Genomic DNA, 22,153 nt, shown 5'->3' with positions numbered 1-22,153 from the left:
CCCCTTGAGATGGAGTCTTGCTCTGTTTCCCAGGCTGGAATGCAGTGTCATGATCTCGGCTCACTGCAACCTCTGCCTCTTGGGTTCAAGCGTTTCTCCCACCTCAGCCTTCTGAGTAGCTAGGACTACAGACCACCATGCCCGGCTAATTTTTGTATTTTTAGTAGAGATGGGGTTTCAGTGTGTTGGTCCCAGTGGTCTCAATCTCTTGACCTCATGATCTGCCCACCTTGGCCTCCCAAAGTGCTGGGATTACAGGTGTGAACCACCACACCAAGCCCAAGAATTTGCGTCTTTAACCATTCCCCGGGGCTGATGTGGGAACACACTTTGAGAACTTCTGATGTTAATTTAGAAACTGAGGAGGGTCTCAGATTACAGTTCACCCTTGAACAGCATGGGTTTGAACTGCACAGATTTGTGTATACGTAAATTTTCTTTCAGCCAAACACGATTTGGAAATGCAGTATTCGCAAGGGATGCAAACCTCGCATCTAGGAAGGACTGACTTTTAGTATATTCAGGTGCCTTAAGACAGACTGTGGGACATGGGTAGGCATGGATTTTGGTATAGGTGAGGGTCATGGAGCCAGTTGCCCACATGTAACTGATGTCTCCTTGCAAGCTAACACAGTTTTATGCATATACTGACAGAAGACACCAGAGCCCGGGGCAGAGACACAGAGCCTTATGATTCACAGCAAAGCAGCAGCCAGAGAAGAGTCTTCCCTCTGGCTTGTGGTTCCAGTTCCCAGTCCTTACATAGCAATGCTGTAAGAGTTAAAAGTTTACCTGCATTTGCATTAGGTTTGCATCATGGGAGAGGAGCCCCCAAATTATGAGATACTAAACTTTTATGGGCTGCTGGCACTTCTGCCTTACCTGAGAAAGAGCAACAGCGATAGATCGAGAGAGAGAGAGAGAGAGAGAGAAGAGATTAATTACCCATTGTACCAGAATGTAAGCAAATCTTATCCAGAGAATAGGAAGGAGAGAGCCTTGTCTCCAAATCTCTCCTGTGCTGTCTATATTAATGGAGACATTACTCTCGGCTTCCAAGGCTGTCTGTTAAGCAAACATCCTTGCGGTACCCTTTGCTCGGAAGGCTCAGGATCATACTGAAATGTGAAAATAACCAAGGATAATAAAATAACCTGAGATAATTGCTTCCCGACAATGAGTATAGAGGATATGTTACAATGTCAGCTATTTTAAATTTCTAATTAAGTATCTTTACCATTGTCTCTTCATGAATAAGTTTTAGTCATAAAGTTTTGTTGATTTTTCCATGTGAATATTATATTTAGATAAATTTTTTTCCCATGGCATGGAGTGTCTTAGGCAACCCCAGACATCGATGGTTTTCTACAAGTCATAGCTCAGTGTGGTGGGAAGAGAGCATGTCTTCAGATTCACCTTTATGGGACTCCCTTCTCTGGCCCTTGTTGGCATCTTACCTTGATACTAATCCTTACCTAAATCTCTCTGAGCCTCAAGTTCCTCATTTATAAAATTGGCATACCTTCCTTATACTGTTGTTGAAGATAAAAACAAAATGTATCCAGTATTTTGTATAGCATCTACTATATAAAGGGTGTTCAAAAATTATAGTTATAGTTATTATGAGATGCATAACAGTCGTGGGTTCTCTGCACAGACCTGTTCTACTCTTAATTTAGGTGAAGTACCTGTCAGGTTCAAGTGCCATTACCAGAAAAATAACTCCAGATGATGCACCACTTTTGGGGAAGTGCTGTTTGGTGATGAAAGATGTTGGAAGTTTAAATCCATCCATTGCCTGCGCAGGAAGTGGCTACTTTTCCAGGCATAGGATAACTGCTTGGACAGATGCCACCCGCTCTGTCTTTCAGTGCACAGGTAATGAGAGAAGACAGGAAAATATGGTTTCTGATGGCAATAGCCTGGCCTCAGGAAGACAGTTTCAAGTGGTTATTTATTCTTTTGATGCTGAAATTGCCAGCATCTAGAGGTAAAGAATTACTTTGGAACAAAAAATATTTTGTCCACTGGAGAATGTAGACATTACAGAGCTATTAATCAAAACAGCCAAGCTGAAAGTGGTTTTAACAACAGGATTTAGGAGAGAAGGAAAACTGGAATTAAACTTTAAAATGAATCAAGGTTGAAGGAGGATGAACTAACTGAATTACAGACGTTAGAAATTCAACAAATTGTACAGGTGTAACACTGTGAATGTAAGCATGTGGTTCATTTGAGTGGTCTAGTGTTTCTGTTTATTGCTAAAATGTTTCTGAGATTGGCCTTCCTTTAACCTGCTGTGTCTTTTCCAACAATGTGAATCTACTTTGGCACTTCTCCTCTTTATTTTTGTGTGTGTATGTGTTTCTGTGTGTGTGAACCTGTGTGTACACCAGCTTCAGGCTGTGAGAGTTGTAAAGGTGAGTTACACAGTCTCGGTCTTCAGAAAATACAGTATTTACTAGAAGGTAAAGGAAGGCAATGTGCTTAATTATAATAAGGCAAGTTTTAACAAAATTAAGACATGGGGTGGTGGGGCCATAATGTGTGACTAGATTCATAGAAGGTTGCTTGAATGTTGTATATTTGCTAAGATCCCAGATTATGAAATGAGAAGCACAGTTTTGGTGCTTTCTCCTTACTAACCTTGTGCTGGTTATACTTTTAAAAAACTGTTTCCTTGATGTTGTTATGGTGTAATACAGTGAGAATAGATGACTGGCTCAAAGTAAGCACTCAATAAATATTGACTCTGTTGACTCTCATTACTTCAATCATTAGTATCTTTAAATACAATTAATAAAAGCCTTTCTTAACAAGCGTAGCTGGAGGCCTTTCAGGAAACAATAAGATGATAATAACTAACACTTATCAAGCACACATTTGTGTTTTACACACTCTGCTAAGCACTGTACTTTTATTTGATTTTATAAACAGTGCTAAGAGCTAGGTATTATTTTTGTGTCCACTTTACAGATAATGAAATAGAAGATCGGAGAGTATGTGTGATTTGTCTCAGGTTGCATAGCTAGGAAGTAGCACAGCCAGATGAAATGGTGCTAGCTCATTTAGTATCATAGGTCTTTGACCTCCATTTATTTGTGTGTGTGTTGTTTTACTGCTCTATTCCCACCCATAAACACTGCTAGAAAAATTAAACTTTTGGTTAATCTATTCATTTAGTATCTCAACAATCTTTTTTTTTTTTTTTTTAGCTTCTAAGTACTAGACATTGTGCCCTGGGGGAAGTAAGACATGGTACCTACTTTAGAAACACAATTCAGTGCAGCTCAACCATTTTATTGAGGCCCATCTAAGAATCTTGCACAGGGAAACACCATTAGTCTACTGGAGAAACCAGACACATAACCAAATACCCCAGTGTGGTGTGGTGAGCACTACAATGCAGGCAAATATGGACCCTTTTAGAGCAAAGGGAGAAAACATAAACAGATGAATTTCATGTCTGCACCAACTGGATACCACACATCTTTATGATGCAGAAAGGAGACAGGAAAATACTGGGTAGAAGAGGGCAGTTCCCCAGCAAAGGCCCCACCCGCTAGCCTGGATACAGGACAGGCATTCCTGTTTTCATGCCCAAAAAGTTGCCTTTTGACCCGCCACGCACCCTGTCCTGTACCCACATAAACTCTGAACCCCAGGCTCCAGGAGCACATGAGGAGACAGTAAACAAGGAGATGAGGAGATGAGCAAATTGAATAGCGGAACAATGCAGCAGAGAAGGAGAGAAGAGAAGGACTGTCAGGAGGATTTCAGCTGGGGATGGTCAGAGAATCAGCTGGTGGATGGCCAAGCTCCGGGGGAAGATGATCTTCCCACTCCATCCCCTGTCCAGCTCCCCATCCATCCTGCTGAGTACCATGTCCACCACTCAATAAAACCTCCACATTCATCCTTCAAGTCCCTGTGTCACCTGATTCTTCCTGGATGCTGGACAAGAGCTTGGAATACAGAAAGCTGTCACATTGGCCCTCTGCCCTTGCAAAAAGGCAGAGGGTCCACTAAGCTGGTTAACATTTGGACAGCAACACTAAAAGAGCACACTGTAACATGTGCCCACCTGGGTTTTGGGAATCACAGAAACTCACCCCTAGACACTGCTGTGGGGTGGGAGCCCAAAAGCTCTAGCTCTGGTTCCCGCACCTGTTCATTTGCATGCTCCACCTCTGACCAGGGAACTCTCCCATTTCACTTATACCCACCTCTGAATGATGTGTGGTCTTCTCACGCCACCTTGACTCTTATCCTGTGGAATCGGGTGTTCTCAGGGAGGTGGTGACATTAGGGTTGTATCTAGAAGGATAAGTAGTAAATGTCAGGGAAGGCATTTAGCTGGGAATATAACCTAACAAATGTGGTCAGCTCTGGGAAGAAAGTATAGTTTGGCCTGACTAGAAAATAGTGTATTTTCAGAAGAATGAGGAGGCAATATGGTGGTGAAGGTTATTTAGAACCAGCTGATAAAAGGTATTGAATCATGCCAAGATAGATTCTTGAGTCACAAGTGGGAAACAAAGGTTATGTCCCAAAAGAAAAAAAAGAGGAGGGGATACAAGGTACCCTAACTTTCTGTTCAATTAAACCCATTGGAATTTCTAACACACTGATTTGCTTGTAGTTTGAGATTGGAGAAAGAAATAGAATACCAAGTTTAAAAGATATAAAGTTTTTGGAAGGTAGGAAAGTCTAAACATGGATTAAAGACATAAAGTAAAAATAGATTACTTTTAAGTGATCTATCTCATTCTTAAAAGCTTAATTATCTCTTTGGTGGAGGTTGGATGGAGGTGAGGAAGGAGTGTGGGGACAAGGACAGGGTAGATGGGAAATGGGCTACAGAAAACCCTTGAATCATACATTATGCACTATAGTTGTTAATTATTTTAAATGCGATAAGGATTCTTCTGAGCTAAAGCTTTTTGTCATAAAGATATTGATTCCAAATTCAGGGAAACACAGATAAACATAACCTTTTTACCAAATACCACATCGTCTTGTACATATCTGAATGAAAATGAGACTCAATAAGGACATACAGTCTCAAGAACATGGTATTCTGTGACCTAATTGTTTTGTCTTTGCTTAGAGAAATCTCTGAGAGGAAGTTCTGCTTTTACATGATTCAGTATTGTTTTAGAGTGCAGTTTAATCTGATTTTGCAAAAAGCAATGTTCTATTTTGATCATTGTATCTATGATCTCTACTAATATCATTGAATTAATCACATAAACTGGGTCTTCTTTGTCCTTTCTCTGAGAAGTGAGGAGACTTGTTTCAGAGCCAAACTTGACCGTCCACTGAGTCTGCCACAGATATTTTTAGAGATATTGCTGCAGGCAGTCTTTTCTATGTTCCAGAATGGCATACCTGTAGTCATCACATTCTTCATTGTTGGAACCAGATCCCACCTTGGTTCATTCGCTTCTATCTTCTTGCTCTATGAGAGAAGGCAGACATTTCTGTGGTCATTTCCAGACACAGAATCATAATCACCTTTGTCCTTAAACAGCTCCTTGAACTTCCACTGATTTCATCTCCGTTTCCTTGTGTTCTTTGGAACACTGTGCGTATTGTAATCACAGCCTTAGCTAAATAGGTAAGTAATTGTCAACCTTTCAAAGTTATCAACTATAAAGAAATCCTCAAGAGAACTATAATGGACCTTCTCTGTTCACTCATGTTGTTGGCAGTTCCTATGAAGATTGGGACAGGGATCAGCTAGATATCAATCAGATAATGATTTTGTATTCAGCTTCTTTGATAAATTGTTTGGTCCCATCTCACACATTTCTTACCAACTTTCTAACTTGTTTCTCCTGTCTGATTTCTATTTCCCAGTGGAGGGAAAAGACTGTCCTTGAAGTTCTATCTGGCGTAATTTTTAGTTGCAAGAAAATGTAATATACAATTGTTTGTGTGTGCATGTATTTAACTTCAAGCCACATTCCTGGAAATATATTGCTTTAAAGATGTAGAGATTATTTATTTCAAAGATGTAATTAAAGAGCCATCTTTGTAATAGATAATTTTCTTCTAATTTCTCAAATAATAAAAATTAGTAAAGTATAGTGTGGGCAAAGATAAATTTTAAAATGTAATGTTGAAAGAGATTATCCAACAACACAGGAAATGCTCATATTTTACTACATAAAAAAATCTGCTAAAAAGCAATCTGGTGATCTGATTTTAAAATGTACATATTTTCAAATAAAAAAAACTTTGGTAGCTGTGGCAACCACGGAACATTTTGATTATGGCTGATTCTGCTTTTGGTTTTTATCTCTGTTTTCCAAAAATAGCTATATTTTGCTTATATAAAACAATTAAACAATGATAAAATTGAATATTTTTTGTAAACAGATTCATTTTTTATTACTCTGGACCATTTTTATGGTTGCTAATGCTGCCTAATTAGGGCAATTCCGTATTGCTTATGCTATTCGATTCTGAACAATTGAGTTCATTGATGGCAGAATACAGATTGGAAATACCTATTTGTAATGTCTTAAATGAAAGTCTTCTAGCAGTGATTTCTGCAGATTGCTGGATTTCTAGTTAAAAATAGTTACTGGGCATCTACTGATTCACGGTGTGTGTGTGAGAATCTGACAAATGTAAACAGTGCCCCAGAGAACTCTAGTGTAAAGCCCAGGTTTGCAACTACTAGTCTATAAGCAGATTTGACAAAACAGTTTCCCTTTCTAACTTCGTTTTTATGCAATGCAAACATTTTTTCTTTTCTAGTGCGCTTCCTTCAAGATCAATGCTTCATACTTTTTCTCGCATTTATAATTATCAATATTCATTAAATTTGTAAGTGTGTATAGGATTGGCACCTTAGTAGATCATAGGCTTCCTTTGCCAGCTGAAATTTACCAATAAACACAATATAAATTAATAGTGAGACATAAAGTATTATATAGCATCATATTTCTCATGGTGGCTACAACTGTACCTACTTTATTGTCATAAATGACACCTACTGATGATAATAAAAATATATGTATGTATGTATAAAATAATCCAGATATGTGTATGTATGTATAAAATAATCCAAAATTTATGATTTAAGAAATTGCCATATATGTATACATGACATACTTGGTAACAACTGGAATTTGGAAAGATAGTTTTCACTGGGCTGTGTTGTTGTGGACGGTTCTATAAACAATATGCTTAATGAATATTTAATTGAGTGAATATTTAATAGTGTTTTGTGATAAAGACCACACCTATATATAGAACACCATAAAACCAGGCAGGAAAAGCCACGGTGGCGCAGGGTTACCCCTCTCTGGACAAAACCAGAGAAATGCCAGTAGCTCTGTACTTATTTGTACAAAGTCCTTCCACTCGTTTTCTAATGAATCTTGACATCTACTCAGTCTGTATTATGGTTTCCATTTATATGATGTGCCTGAACTGCACCAAGAGCAGGAAGCCCAGATGTCATCATAAATACCATCACCCATAATATAAATATTCCAATTAGATTCCTGGTATTTTCAACATCTAGCATTTTGAGGTAACAGGAAATATTTATATGCAAACGAAACCTAGATTCTCAGGTCTTCCTATTTCTCCCCTTAGTATGCTTTTGATTCTTAAAAAGATTAATAATATTCAACTGCATTTCAGTTTGTATTATCAAATGCTCATTTTCTTATTCACACAAATAAGAACTATCAAAACACACTGAGCACTCCCTGCAGGGCATTTCACTTCAGGGTGGCCGGAAGTTCATTACAGATTGAAAAAGGTAGACCCCATGTGGGTTTGGTTTTTCTTTTCATGTTTTTTAGAATATTTTCATTTGTCCCTCCCTTTTCAATACTCATAACTTGATATTAAATCAAAATACTGTAAACTGTAACCCCCCAAAAATCTGAGTAATCATTGACAGCTGAAGCATATGGCCTTTTCTTGTTTTGCTGTTATTGGACTTGAATCAACAATTTAAATCTTCACCATTGGGAAACTGAAATACAGTTCTTAGACTGTCCGTCCTTGATGCATTCTAAAAGATGAGACAGACTGAACTTCTCCCCGACAGAGACCGTGCACCTTCTATCTGTACACTTAGAAGCAGTTGTTTGCCTTGCCATTTGGAGCTCACCTTACCTTTCATTGCCACATACATGTGCACAGCTTTTGTCTCCTGGTAACTGAGAAAGAAGGGCTGACAGATTTTACAGATTATCTCAACTAACATTAAAGTTTTATAGGATGTTCCATTCTCTGTTTTACACCTTTTTTTTTTTTTTTTGAGACGGAGTCTTACTCTGTAGCCCAGGCTGCAGTGCAGTGGCCGGATCTCACTTCACTGCAAGCTCGGCCTCCCGAGTTTATGCCATTCTCCTGCCTCAGCCTCCCGAGTAGCTGGGACTACAGGCGCCCACCACCTCGCCCAGCTAGCTTTTTGTATTTTTTTTTAGTAGAGACGGGGTTTCACCGTGTTAGCCAGGATGATCTCGATCTCCTGACCTCGTGATCCGCCCGTCTCGGCCTCCCAAAGTGCTGGGATTACAGGCTGAGCCACCGCGCCCGGCCGACACCCATATTCATTAAATTGCACCTGCAGAATGCATTCTCACTTGAGTTGTTTTTGATAATCTAAGTATTTCTCCTGATGCTTATTGTTTTTCTACTGATTTTGAAACCGTGTGCATAATACCTAGTATATCAATGCTAACAAATAGAAAGTATTTTTTTGCAAGATTTGAAATGGTCACATTCATCTTTCTGGTGACAAGCACAGAGACAGTGAATATCTAACAGCAGTTCATGCTACTGTGTTTGAAAAGCTTGCAGGGGGAATGAAATACACAAAATGTAGCAGATGTAGTGACACTTCTGTAAAATAACTTCTGACATAGAATTTTTTTTTTACATAGAATGTTATATAAGAACAAACTAAGAGAAACAGAATATGCTTTTCAAAAGATAAAGAGTCGCAAAGATAAAAATTGAAAGGAGACAGAAAAATTCTCTTAATACGTGAATGTTGTAATTGGGTGCATAAATGATTTATACCATTTAGTGTACAGAGCTCTTACAATTATGCAAAAGCTAGGTTTCAAAATAAGTACAATTGTTTCTAAGTTCAGGAATGACTAAGAGGGATTTAAACCCGTAATTCTAGGACAAATGCATTGCCACCTTAAAAATTTTAAATTTAAACATTAAAATTAGGTTTACACATTTCCTCATTTTGCTTCCTAATTTTTTGTTTAATTTTTCGAGAAAAAAAGTTTTCTTTCTTTTAAAATCTGTTGAAGGAAATACCTCCACTCCTACTACCCTCCTACCACCTGCATTGAAAATCTCCATGAGGAACATTTTAACAGTTACGGAATCAAATTTGGATACTTGGGTATTCACATGGATGTTGGAAGAGTTGACACAGTCGGAATTCGTGGAACAATCTGTGATTTTGACCATATTTTCAGCAGCACTTTCATCATGCTTTATTTTTCGGATTTCAAACAACTCCTGTCATTCTTCAGAAAATAGAAAACTGCCCAGCACATGCTCATCTCTGGCCACACAAGCTTTTCCATTTTGTCACTTACTTTTCCATACATCTTCCTGCTTATTGCTGCAAACATAGGTGGAGAATGGGTGACGCTTTGCAGAATGCTGCCATAACCCTCCCTTTCACCCTAGACAAACACTCAAGAAAGAACAATGGCACATAAGAAAAATCTGCCCCCATCTTCATTCAGCCAGTCCTTCTTTGTTCCTGAGAGAGGGAGCAGCTTGCCCTTAGAAGGCTCTGAAATAGGTCAGAACAGGGCAATATTTCAGTCATCTGTGAGAACACCCCTGCCCTGGGCTGGAGATTTGTCTGTTATTCTGTTTTCATTTTCCTATTTGCCCAGACACTGAACACAATAGAGTAAGACAGGAGAAGTTTTACAACAGGCGCCACATGACAGAACAGAGGTCAAAATACCCAACCTCCACATCCAACTCCCCAGATTGGAAGACAGCCCTCCCTCTAGCATCATTTTATCCCCCGCTCCAAAAAAATTAAAGTTAAAAATGAAACCTGTTATGCAAATCAAATTCCAATTACACCAAAAACTAAAATTCTGCCCTCCCAATTTATTTTTCTACTTAGTCTGAGGCAGATGATGAGGTAAGCAGCAAGTGGATTGATTTTAAGCTGTCTTCTAGTGTACCCTACGTCAAAATGATTCTAACCCCTGAAACATTCATGTGTCTCCTTCTTTCTCCCTTTTTCCCCCCTCCAAGAGCTGTGCAACACATGAAAACATGGCACAGCTAGACCCAGCCACGAAACTGCAAAAACACAAGCAAATCCTCAGGGCCTAGAGCAGTCATCCGGGAAAATTGATATACAGTTTAATTAATACATATTATTAACTGGAGCTACCATTCAGATAACAATCATGGAGCCAAGTAGAGCTTTTGAGTTCTTTGAAGAAAAGAACATATAACAGCCATAAAGGAAAAGCTAAAATTCTCTTGCTTCTGGCTTTTGCATGGTATTTGTCAGTCCTTTCCAAGTTTCTGGAGTCTGTGACTTGTTCATTGAAACTCCTTTGGGAGACTTTTTCCATTAAAAATTAATTGTGACACTATGCCTCCCATATCCTTAGAGAAAATCCCCAATGCACAGTGCTACTTTCTCGTAGAGTGGAAATTAAACCTTACCTGCCTTATTGCAAAATTTAACATTTGTCAAGTTGCCACTTTGATTCTCCTGACCTGACTCAGTTTCTCTCTTTGCCTTAATTCTCAGTACCCCCAGGTGACATGTGTACTGAGGCAGCCTCCTCTGCCTTTGTTAGCAGGGTACCTGCTCTTTTAACAGGCACCTCTTCATGGCCTCGAATTTGTCCTGCCCTTGAGTCTGAAGGGGATAGATTCCCAAATATCGATGTAGTTCACTGCCCCAATTATCATTAAAAAGTCATCTCTTTCCCTGGCCACTGTATTTCAGCCCTCAACCCCAATACTTCATATTCTTCTCTGTTTACCTTTTTTCTTTTAAGATCCACCCTAACAAAATTATTTCCCTGATTTGTCTTGCTTGTTTTCTGTAACCTTCCTGAGAATGTGAGTCCTGAGAAGTCAGAGGTTTCTGCCTCTCTTGTTCCTTCACAATCAGTACTAACTAGTTCCATCATGAACACTTCCTGGCTGTCACTAAATATTTCTGAAATGAGTGAATGAAGGGTCAATCCCAAACTCTGCTGTTCTCTCTGTGTTTCCCCATCCCCAGCAAGACCCTCTGACACTCTTAATCCTGTGCTAAATGGCTGCTGTACTCCTTCTGCTCTGAAATTCTGGAGTTCTAAAAGTCCTGTGTCCTGGGGACGGTTTCCTCCCAGACTCTCAGCATTAGCGTCATCCTCGATGCTTGAAATGAGTCACGTGTTGATGCTTTTCACTGCTTGTGCCCTGAGGGACCCCAAACCTTGGACATTCTAGCCTGGGAGAACAGCCCTGTTTGGAATAGTTCTCCTTGTAGTGAGGGGTCTGCCTCTGGTGTTCTGTTTCCTTTCAAATAGGCTCAGCTGGATTTGCTTGGTTGGTTTCATGTTTGTTTGTTTGATTTTATTACTTGCTGCTTAATTTGGCCCATATCTCCTCTGTCATATAATACTGGTTTGTTCACAGTCATTTCTTCATTCTTCCTTTTTGGCTTCTGGATCCCAAAATTGTATCTGTGAACATTTTTTCCCAGACTCAGTCCTTTGACATTGTCCCTGAGGAAGAGACGTAAACTGTTGTATTCTGAGTTTGCCAGAGCGACACTTTGTTTTTCAAATAAATTTTGTCCACATTCCTCTCTCTCTCCGAGTAGGGTGATTTTGCTGTCAGTCCAAGACCAAGCTACTTTAAAACTCTCCAGGAGGTTAAAGCAAACTAAATATGGCCTGAGAAAAACTCCGTGCTTCTATATTTGAGTCCTTGTGGATGAACTGTAACCTGGATTAATATGTAGACAAGACAAGATTGAAAACCTGACTTAGGAGTTTGCACCTGTAATGATAGCTGAGTCTTGGCCAATCTCAGCTGCCATATTTCAACCACTCATAGACTGCTAAGTGTTCAAACTGTGTTCAAATAAGGCAAATGCCAATCTGTAACCAATCCAGCTATTTCGGTACCTGACAGCCAATTACCATATATCATTTCCCTTTGTCTATAAATCTTCCTCCACTATGTGGCTGCCCTGGAGTCTGTGAATCTGCTGTGATTCTGGGGACTGCCTGATTCACGAATCGTTCACTGCTCAATTAAACGCCTTTTAATTTAATTTGGCTGAAGTTTTTCTTTTATCAAGATACATAGTTTCTTTTCCCTTAAAAATCTGTCTGACCTGCCCTATATGTTCTTGAACATTCTCCTCAGGTAAATTTTCTTTTCCTTGCACTCTGACAACATTCTGTTTTCCTTTCAGTTCCATTTTCTGCCCCTTTTCTTACTTTAGATACTTGTTTTTAACCAGTTCATTTCTCTTTGAGTCTCATTTTGGGATTCTAGATAGAAAGATATCTCTGGGCATGAGAGTTTTCCATTCCCCCTTTAGCTTCAGTTTGTAATAATTGGAGTGAACTTTTCTCTGTGTGTTCTTGCATAAAAAGCATTAATAAGATTTCCCCTCATTCTATGTTTTAGCAACTAGATCTTCCACCTATGGGCCTGGGTCCCTGATATCCAAATGATGAACAGGATGCATAGGGATTGCCAACTCTGGTGAAAAAAAAAAAAAAGTCTTGACAAAAAGTAAAAATTATTACTTTATGCATTATTTTTGTAAAGAAAAAATAGTTTTACAAAAAGTAAATAACATCCTCCCTTTCTTTATCTTTCCTAGTGCAAACGTGCAGGAGCATTTACTTTATTGTGAAAGCACTTGAACTCATCAGTATTTCTTTTGAAAAGTGACTCTCAGAAATCACCATTATATGTCAGATAGGGTCCAATTTGCATAGAATACAATGGGATTATTACTGTCCTTGTTGCCTGCATTACCTCATTTCTTCAGCCTAATATTTCATTAGCTTCTTTTGATAGCCACACATACAATAGACCAATTGAGCCTGCAATCCACTTCCTATAGCTTGTCACCTGAGACCTGTGAAGACTTCACTCCGGAAGGCCGTGGATCTGACCCCACCTCCTTAGTTGTACCCTACTGAAAGCAGAGCAAGAGTGTGTGGGACATCAGTTCCTAGCGACTAAGTATGTAAAACTTAAGAATACCAGCTTCAGCATCACCTGTAATAATTCTGCTACTACCATACATCAAAGGCCACAGTGGTGCCCATGACACACCTTCTAAAACTAGAAACCACAACTTTTTCCCCACAAGCTCTTGGACACTACATTTTAGCCTTAGTACTCCAACTCAAGATCTCCTTGTTCATAGGCCTTTGATGGGGTAAAGTGTTCGACGCATTCACTGGTTTCTTTTCCCGCTATTGTATTTCGTTTCCTCTATGTCTTCCCATTCCACCTTCCCACCCTGCCAGTGTTCAGCTGGTACTTTCTAGGCCTATTTACCTCAAGGAAGAGCTGACATTATACCTCTGATGCTGAAAGGCTTCTCCCTGCTTGCAGGGCCACGCTTGATTTTTTTTTTTTTTTTCGGTAGAGACAGAGTCTCACGATGTTGCCCAGGCTGGAGTGCAGTGGCTACTCATAGGTGGATCACAGTGCACCTATAATCATACTGCATTGCTTGAGTCTCAAACTCCTGGGGTCAAGCCATCCTCCCACCTCCACCTCCTCAGTACCAAGAACTACAGACACACACCATGCTGGGCAGGCACACTTGATATTTAATGCTCTCAGGTGTGTTTCCTTTGGGGAAAGAATCACCTGTTTGTTCCTGCCTCCAAGCCCTTGTCTTTTATTTAACCCTGTTTGACTGTCAGGACTGAGCCTCAGATTTCTTGGATCAGGCAAAAGCATATTCATTCACCAGTTTAAATACAGCTGTATGTTGTTTGAAGTTACAGTTATACACAGTTTTATAAAAAAAAAATGCTTTTCTAATTACTTGTTAACTGTATTGAATAAAACTTTTGTGCGAGTACATGGATAACTTCTTGGCAAAATCTGTTTATGAACTCTATCTTCATTAGCATGTTTAGTATTTTCAAAAAAATGTTTATCCCAAACTATTTGATGCCTTCAAAACTTTCTTTATAAACTCTATTGATGAGGAAATTTTTCACACTCTCCCTTTATAAGTTGCACACAGGTTTCTTGAAGAAAAGGGTGTGTGGAGTGAAAAGTAAAGAAATGATTTTCACCAGAGTTGGCAATCCCTGTCAGTTATTGTTTATATATATATATCTATCTTACGGGGCCCTTTACCCATTGGTGATAACTAGCATATTTTTGTGTTTGTACTAACTAGTTAAGGAAATCAAAATAAATCTAATCCTTTTGCTACATAATATTGCCTAAAGTATTCAAAGACAAATATTCTCTAACTCTCCATTGTTACTTAAGAAATGTCTTCCATTTCTTTATCATTCCTAGTACAAACTTTCGGGAGTATTTATTCTGAAAGCACTTTAACTCATCAATTTTTTTTGTTTTTTGAAAAGTGACTCTCAGAAATCAGCATTACACATCAGATAGGGTTCGATTTGCATAGAGTACAATGGGATTATTACTTTCTTTGTTGCATTCATTACTTCAGTTCTTCAGCCTTATATTTTATTAGCTTCTTTTGACAGACATGGACACAATAGACCAATATTGAGCCGGCAATCTACTTCCTATAGCCTGTCCCATTTATTTTGTCATTTTTCACACGGCGTAATGTCAAAACAAATTTTCCCCATCCTGTGTGGCTAAAGTTGACACTTTGAACAGACTGATGACTACTTTTGAAACTAAATAGGCTAAAATGACATGACTGAGACAAAACAGTCCGGACAGTTTACGACAGTGTCTGCTAATTTATGACATATTTCCTGGAATTATTTGCTGTGATCACATCCATATTTTTAAAAATTGAACTTTAAGTCAGAGGCATGCTGCTGTGTCATAACTGGTAAAGCAGGCTCTTCTCTCGCAATGTCAGCCCTCAGTTATGTGATCACAGAAAAGGTTGCTTCTATTTTTTATGTGCATAAATTTAACAAGGCTTTGTCAACAAGTATAAAAATTTGTTAATGCTTCTACGGCAAACTCTTCAGATCTAAAGCATTTCATTTTTTACTGAAATGTCAGTGCTAAACATACATCAGATGTATTACTTTACTTGCATTGGAATGGAAATTGATGTTTATTTAAGATTAATGCATGGCTTTGTACATACTTACTATTTCATTTATATAAGGGACTTATGTATTATAGTATGTGTTATTCTTCAGCACCATATCTGTACCAGCTTTATTCACAAATCATTTTGTTTTAACATCAGAAAATTTATTATTTTTACTCTTTTAATGAAAACATTATCATAGACATTGATAGCAATTGGGAATATTGATCACATTGATTATTAATTAAACATTTTAAAATATTTCTTAAAGATACAAGTACTTGTAACAAAGTGGAATGCGTTTAGAATTCTTTATAGACTACCCTTCTTACATTATAGATGTTTCACACAGAAAGTCTCTTCTTTGATACACAGAATCATAAACATAGGAAGTATATAGGTATAAATATTTATAATATGTGTACATCTTATGCATTTTACATATGTATGTGTCTCTGTGCATGTGTGTGTCTATAAGTGACTGTTTATACAACCCCTGAAGGAAATTGAGAAGTGAGCTCAACTTTGTATTTTTGAGGGAAAGGCTGAATATTTTTGACCCTATAGAAAAGTGGCCATATTCTATTCACTTGGTGATGTGGGAAACAACAGAAAACAACTGGAGCAAAGCGAATTATTGCAGATATAACCAATATCAATGCAAATTTTCTAGATGGACCACTTTTTTTTGAGATGGAGTTTCGCTCTCGTTTCCCAGGTTGGAGTGCAGTGGCGCAATCTTGGTTCACTGCAACCTCTGCCTCCTTGGTTTAAGCAGTTCTTCTGCCTCAGCCTCCCAAGTAGCTGAGATGACAGGCACCCACCACCCTGCCCAGCTAAGTTTTTGTATTTTTTTAGTAGAGATGGAGTTTCATCATGTTGGCCAGGCTGATTGCGAACTCCTTACCTCAGGTGTTCCAACCACCTCGGCCTCCCAAAGTGCTGGAAATACAGGCGTGAGCCACCACGCCCAGCCCCACATTTTAAGAAACTTGAAAACAAACAATAAACAAAATATGACTTTAGACTGTAACATTTCTCCAACTTTTCTCCAACATATCCCAAAAGCAGCTACCTTCAAATCATTGACATAAAATATATATAAATGTTAGTACTCAACAAGTATGACTTTACTGGAATTTCATATCATGGAAGATGGAACTAGAAAGACATTAGACTGATAGTTTGTTCCAAAATTAGCAGGCATGATTAATCTGTTTCTCACAGGATATCTCAAGTTATAAGTCCAAGACAATTTTAGGGTTAAGAAGAAATTTGTATTTCTACCAAGGTCATGAAGAGAAAGACAAATAATCCCACTTTTGAAAGAATGCTGAGGGTGGGATTAGTAACAATAGCATAAAAATTATCTCAGAATTCTTTATCAAAGCTAATCAGTCATCAAGTATTTCACACCAATTATCTGTGCCCAACCACTTTTAGATTCATGAGTTTAAGAGGTCACCATTGCTTCATAATTGGGAAGGTAAGACCAAGGAGCCTCCTCCCTAGAAAGGAACCAGAAGGGAAATCATCACTGCAAATGGTAAAAATTGTACTGCTTTTATCAGACTATAGAAAAGTCTAACTGCAGCAATTGTTAAATTACTGTTCAGAAATCATTACAAACAAGTGTGAGGTGGTGTGGTAGGAAGAGAAAGAGGGACGGTGTGGAATTGTGGGAATATTTCTAGAGTTGACAGACATGGATTTTAAGCCCATCTCTTCCATTAACTGGCTATATCGTGATATGAAGTCAGGGAGTAAATACTTGGCACTATACTAGTTATGTGCTTTTGATCAGTAACTTATTCACTCTGTGCTTCAGTTTCTTCATTTGTTTTAAGTAAGACCGTGAAGACAGGGATTAATTTATTTGTTATGTTCATCCATGTATCCCAGACACTAAGAACAGTGCCTGGCAAGATTGTTTCCAATAAATATTTCTCAAATATATGAATAAATTAATAATTGCCAAGGTGGGTAGATTTATTAAAATTATATGAGGATTAATTGGCCCTTTGAAGGGTTGCCAGGAGTTATACATGCTTACATTTTTTTAATCAACTTATACAGATATTAAGATTTCATCAAATGTCAGAAATGTGAAGTTCATGTTGAAGCTAAATAGCAACCAATAGCCAGTATGTCATAATTAACAAAATCAATGAAAAAAATGTAAATGTCAGAAAAATGTTAGTAATACTGCAAGAAAATAGCTTAAGATGACAACTTGTTTTTATTCATTATAAATTGAAAATAAATTGGGTACGCTATGATTTGATGACTAATGAATAAATCAGATTTTTGGTTGAAAAACAATGAGTATACTTCAATGCTTAGGATAGTAAGATGAAATAACATCAGTAAAATTCGTTGGCATGGTTAATGCAATGTATGTAATTAATGAAAACTAAAACGTTGAAATCATATGCTTAAGTTTTGTCATTCTTTAAATAATTGAAGAAATGATTTGTTGGTAAATTTAATATAAAAGTTTATCTGCTTTACAATAAATATTTGCTTTAGTTAAGAAAAACAGCAAATTATTTAGAGTTATCTTACTAATAATATTCAATATGTTAGACACATTTAAATCATTGTTGTAATTGGACATATAGGCACGCAGATGTTTGTTGAGCTAGGGGGAAAACAGATCGTTTGTTTTACCTACAGCTTTGTCTGAATCTTACACATCAGGCGCTTCCCCACCAGCACCAAGATTCAGCCAGTGGTTTATTTTTTAAAGCCCATGTGGTTTTTCTCAAAGAAGCAGGAGCTTTATTACTTTACTTTAACCTAAATACTCACAGTCTTTTGAAATCACTGCAAAAACACATTACTTGCTGTATCTAAAATGCCCAAGGCAAGAGGTATTAGCCAAATAAAAATTAATAGATATCAGTGCTTCTTCTTAATCTAATGTTAAAGAAAAATATTTGGATGTTGAACAATTTCTATTTTATAATACACTTTCCTATATGTTACTTAAAGTGAAGTGAGGTGTTGTTGTCCCTGTTTCATGTTCGAAGAAACACAGAAAATTAAAGTGACCTAAATAGAGTTATACAGCTACTAAGAAATAGTAAGAGTTGAACCCCAGGTCTACCACTTCCACTCCAGCACTTGTTCTGCATGTTACTATTGCCTATGCAACCATTGCCTTTGCAGAAGGCTGCTTCCAGCATGATTCTTGCTTCTCTGAGCCAGCAAATAGACACAGTCCACTAATGTTTACAACTGCCTCCAAGGTCAGGAATATTTTTTGTTTGCTTTGTAGAGGAAGAAGTATTTTAAGGTTTTTCTTGTTTGCTTGAAAATAGATCCAGCAATCCCACTAATGGATATCTATCCAAAGCAAAAGAAATCATTGTATCACAAAGATACCTGTATTCCTATGTTTATCGCTGCAATGTTCACAGTAGCAAAGATACGGTATCAGTCTAAGTGTCTATCAACAGATGATTAGATAAAGAAAATATATATGCGTGTGTGTGTGTGTGTGTATATATATATATGAAAAATGTTATATATACGCAAACACACACACACCATGGAATACTATCCAGCCATAAAAAACAATGAAATCATGTTCTTTGCAGCAACATGGATGAGACTGGAGATCATTATCTTACGTGAAACAACTCGGAAACAGAAAGTCAGATACTGCCTGATCTCGCTTAAAAGTGTGAACTAATGTGTACACATGGCCATAGAGTGTGAACTAATAATCACTGGAGACTGGGAAGAGTAGGAAAGTGAGAGGGCTGAGGGCTGAGAAATTACTTAGTAGGTACAATGTACACTAGTTAGGTGATGGTTACACTAGAAGCCCAGACTGCACCATTACTTAATGTATCCATGTAACAAAATTGCACTTGTACCTCTTAAATTATTACAAATAAGTAAAATAAAATAAAAGGCAAATGTAAGCAAACTTTCTTTGAAAATAAAAGCCCATAATACTCATTTAGCTTATCATTCTGAGAACAGAAGTACTATATAAATGCGAAAATAAGCCCCATAGACTTTTTGTATATATATATTTAACTCATATAACATGCCGTATTTAAAAAACTATAGATTTGTAACAAAAAATTGTTACCGAATACAAAACAACAATACAAAAGAATAAAAAAGAGCCAAAGGTAAGTAGCTTTTCTCTTCTAAATCCATTTGAACATGTCCAGTGGTCTAAGAAAAAAAAAAATGCAATCTCTTTCCCACTTATCCGGTTCCTAAATAAAGGACTGTTCAACAGTAGGTTTTTAGGGTAAGAAGGTGGGAGAAAAGGCTTTTAGAGTGGAGCAGACATTGTATTTCCAAGGGCTGAAACTCCATGAAGAATAAAATTAAATGCAGTATTACCCATATTTGGACAAATAAAAATTCAGACAGCCAAAATACATAAAGTGAAAGCGGGAGATAGCTTTGTGCGACCCCTGCTGAGTTCTATCACACTAGTATCTCTGGAAACTGTCTGGGCTACAGTAAAGTGGGATAACAATCCACCAAAAATCATTCGCACTAAATAACCCAAAAAAGAGAATTAGAACAAGTGCAGTTTCATAATGGTTTTCATACAAAGGAATATTAAAGAGAACTTTAAAGTTTCCTTTTAAAATAAAAAATAAACCCACAACATTCTACGGTTCCTAATCTCATAGACATCCTTCATGGAACCTATGACATGTATCTTACCCCACATAAAACCCCCACAAACTATTCTTACTTTCAGAATGCTGACATACCTTAGGTTCAAAGTAACCATGACATCCTAAAATTATCAGAATGGGTATTACAGTGAAACAGTGCACATAAGCTTACACGCACACACACACGCACATATTCTCCATTTGTAAAACTGGATTTTAAATACAAATTCAAGAATTCTTTAAGCATGTTTTAAATTAAGTAACATTATGCAATTCCATGTATTCCTTAAAGCTATTTCTGATAGCAATTTGCAGCATTATTGAATCACAAGGACATCCTTTGCACACAGTCCTCAGTTGGAACACGCCTGTTTCTCACAGTCGGCTGTATCACCTGTATACACAGGCAAATCATCAAATGCCATTATCCTAGTAGGGAAAAAAGCCTCCCACTGTTCTGGTGATGAGATTTTATTTAAACATTCTCTTCTTTTTAAAAATCAGCATGATCTAAGTTACAACAAAAATTTATTTACGGATTAGAAAATATATTCAATAAAGTCTAGCAAGCAAATGAAATGTATAATGAGGCTGGAACCAATATTTATGCATATTTAACAAATAGTTTAAGATACACTTTTTAAAAATCTTACATATGTATTACTGTTTCTATTTATACTCACAGATGTTACTCTAGTCAGACACACAGAAATCTGTATTTCTTATTTAAACTTCACTTAAGAATCACACAAAATTTAGAGTACCAGATACTCATTTCTTGAGTTTCTCTGACCTTATGCATAAAAAAAAAAAATAGACTTTGAAAATTACCTATTGGTAGAATCATACTATAAGACATTTTACTTTTACCATGAAATACTCCTATGAGAAAATATATTTGTTTATTTTTTTTTTTTCAAGCTAGAGTCTTGCTCTGTATTCCAGGCTGGAGTACAGTGGCAAGATCTTAGCTCACTGCAACTTCTACCTCCCAGGTTAAAGCGAGTCTCCTGCCTCAGCTTCCCGAGTACCTGGGATTACAGGTGCATGCCACCATACCTGGCTGAATTTTGTATTTTTAGTAGAGACAGGGTTTCACCATGTTAGCCAGGCTGGTCTTGAACTCCTGACCTCAAGTGATCCGCCTGCCTTAGCCTCCCAGAGTGCTGGGATTACAAAGATAAGCCACTGCGCCCAGCCTTGTTTAATTTATTTTAACCTCCATCTATAAACAGAAATTCTGAAAAGATCCTGAATAGTCAGAGCTCATTATAATTCTCCACACTATAGCCAAAGTCAAAGTCAGCTCATCAAAACATAGTTATGATCCTGTTTCTTATGCCTTCCCCTGTCTCCTGCCCTACATGCAAAAAGATCAAGCCCCCGCCCCCCTCCAAAAAAAAGAGACACATCAGTGGTTTCCCATTTTTCGTGGACAATAGACAAAACTATCATTCAGTCCATAAGGTCTTTTCCAGCTGAACCCTCATACCCTCCTGCTACCCCATACAGACCTCTCTCTTTTTTCTGCTCCTCCTAGCCACAGAATATTTGCATGTTCTCTTTCCCTTGTAAACTCCTGCTTATAATTCATATCCCAGTTCAAGAATAATTTTCTGGTATTTGAGCAAAGACTTTTCTAAGCAATGAACTCACTTCTAAATATGTTTTCTTTGTTATATTTTCATAAGACTTTATTTTCTTCAGAATAAATATGTATCTCAATTTTATATTTTATTGTATATGATTATTAATTAGCCTCCATCTCTCCCACTCAGAGATAAACTCCATGAGAGCAGTGAACACATACCTTTTAACGCATCATCTAACAGTATGCCTAGCGCAATAGTTAGCATTTAGTTAGTGCTCAATAAGTTTTTCTTGCAAGAATGAGCTATGCTTAGTTTTGGGCATTTATGATACTCTAGAGAGAGGAAAAAAAACAGCTAAAATCCTTGCTTTGTTAGGATTTACATTCTAGCATAGGGAGAAGGACCAAAACATATACATAATAAACAAGTAAATTAAGCAGGGTGTTAGAAAATGACAAATGTTATTCAACATAGAAAAATTTATATTAGAGTAAGGGGATCAAGATTGCTAGCAGTGGGAGAGACATGGGGGCAGGTTGAATTTCAAGTAGGATTTTATTTTATTTTATTTATTTATTTTTTTAATTATACTTTAAGTTCTAGGGTACATGTGCATAACG

Source organism: Colobus angolensis, unplaced genomic scaffold (genome assembly GCF_000951035.1).
Source record: "Colobus angolensis palliatus isolate OR3802 unplaced genomic scaffold, Cang.pa_1.0 Scaffold45, whole genome shotgun sequence".
NCBI classification, from domain to species: domain Eukaryota; kingdom Metazoa; phylum Chordata; class Mammalia; order Primates; family Cercopithecidae; genus Colobus; species Colobus angolensis.
This window is presented reverse-complemented; position numbering follows the sequence as displayed.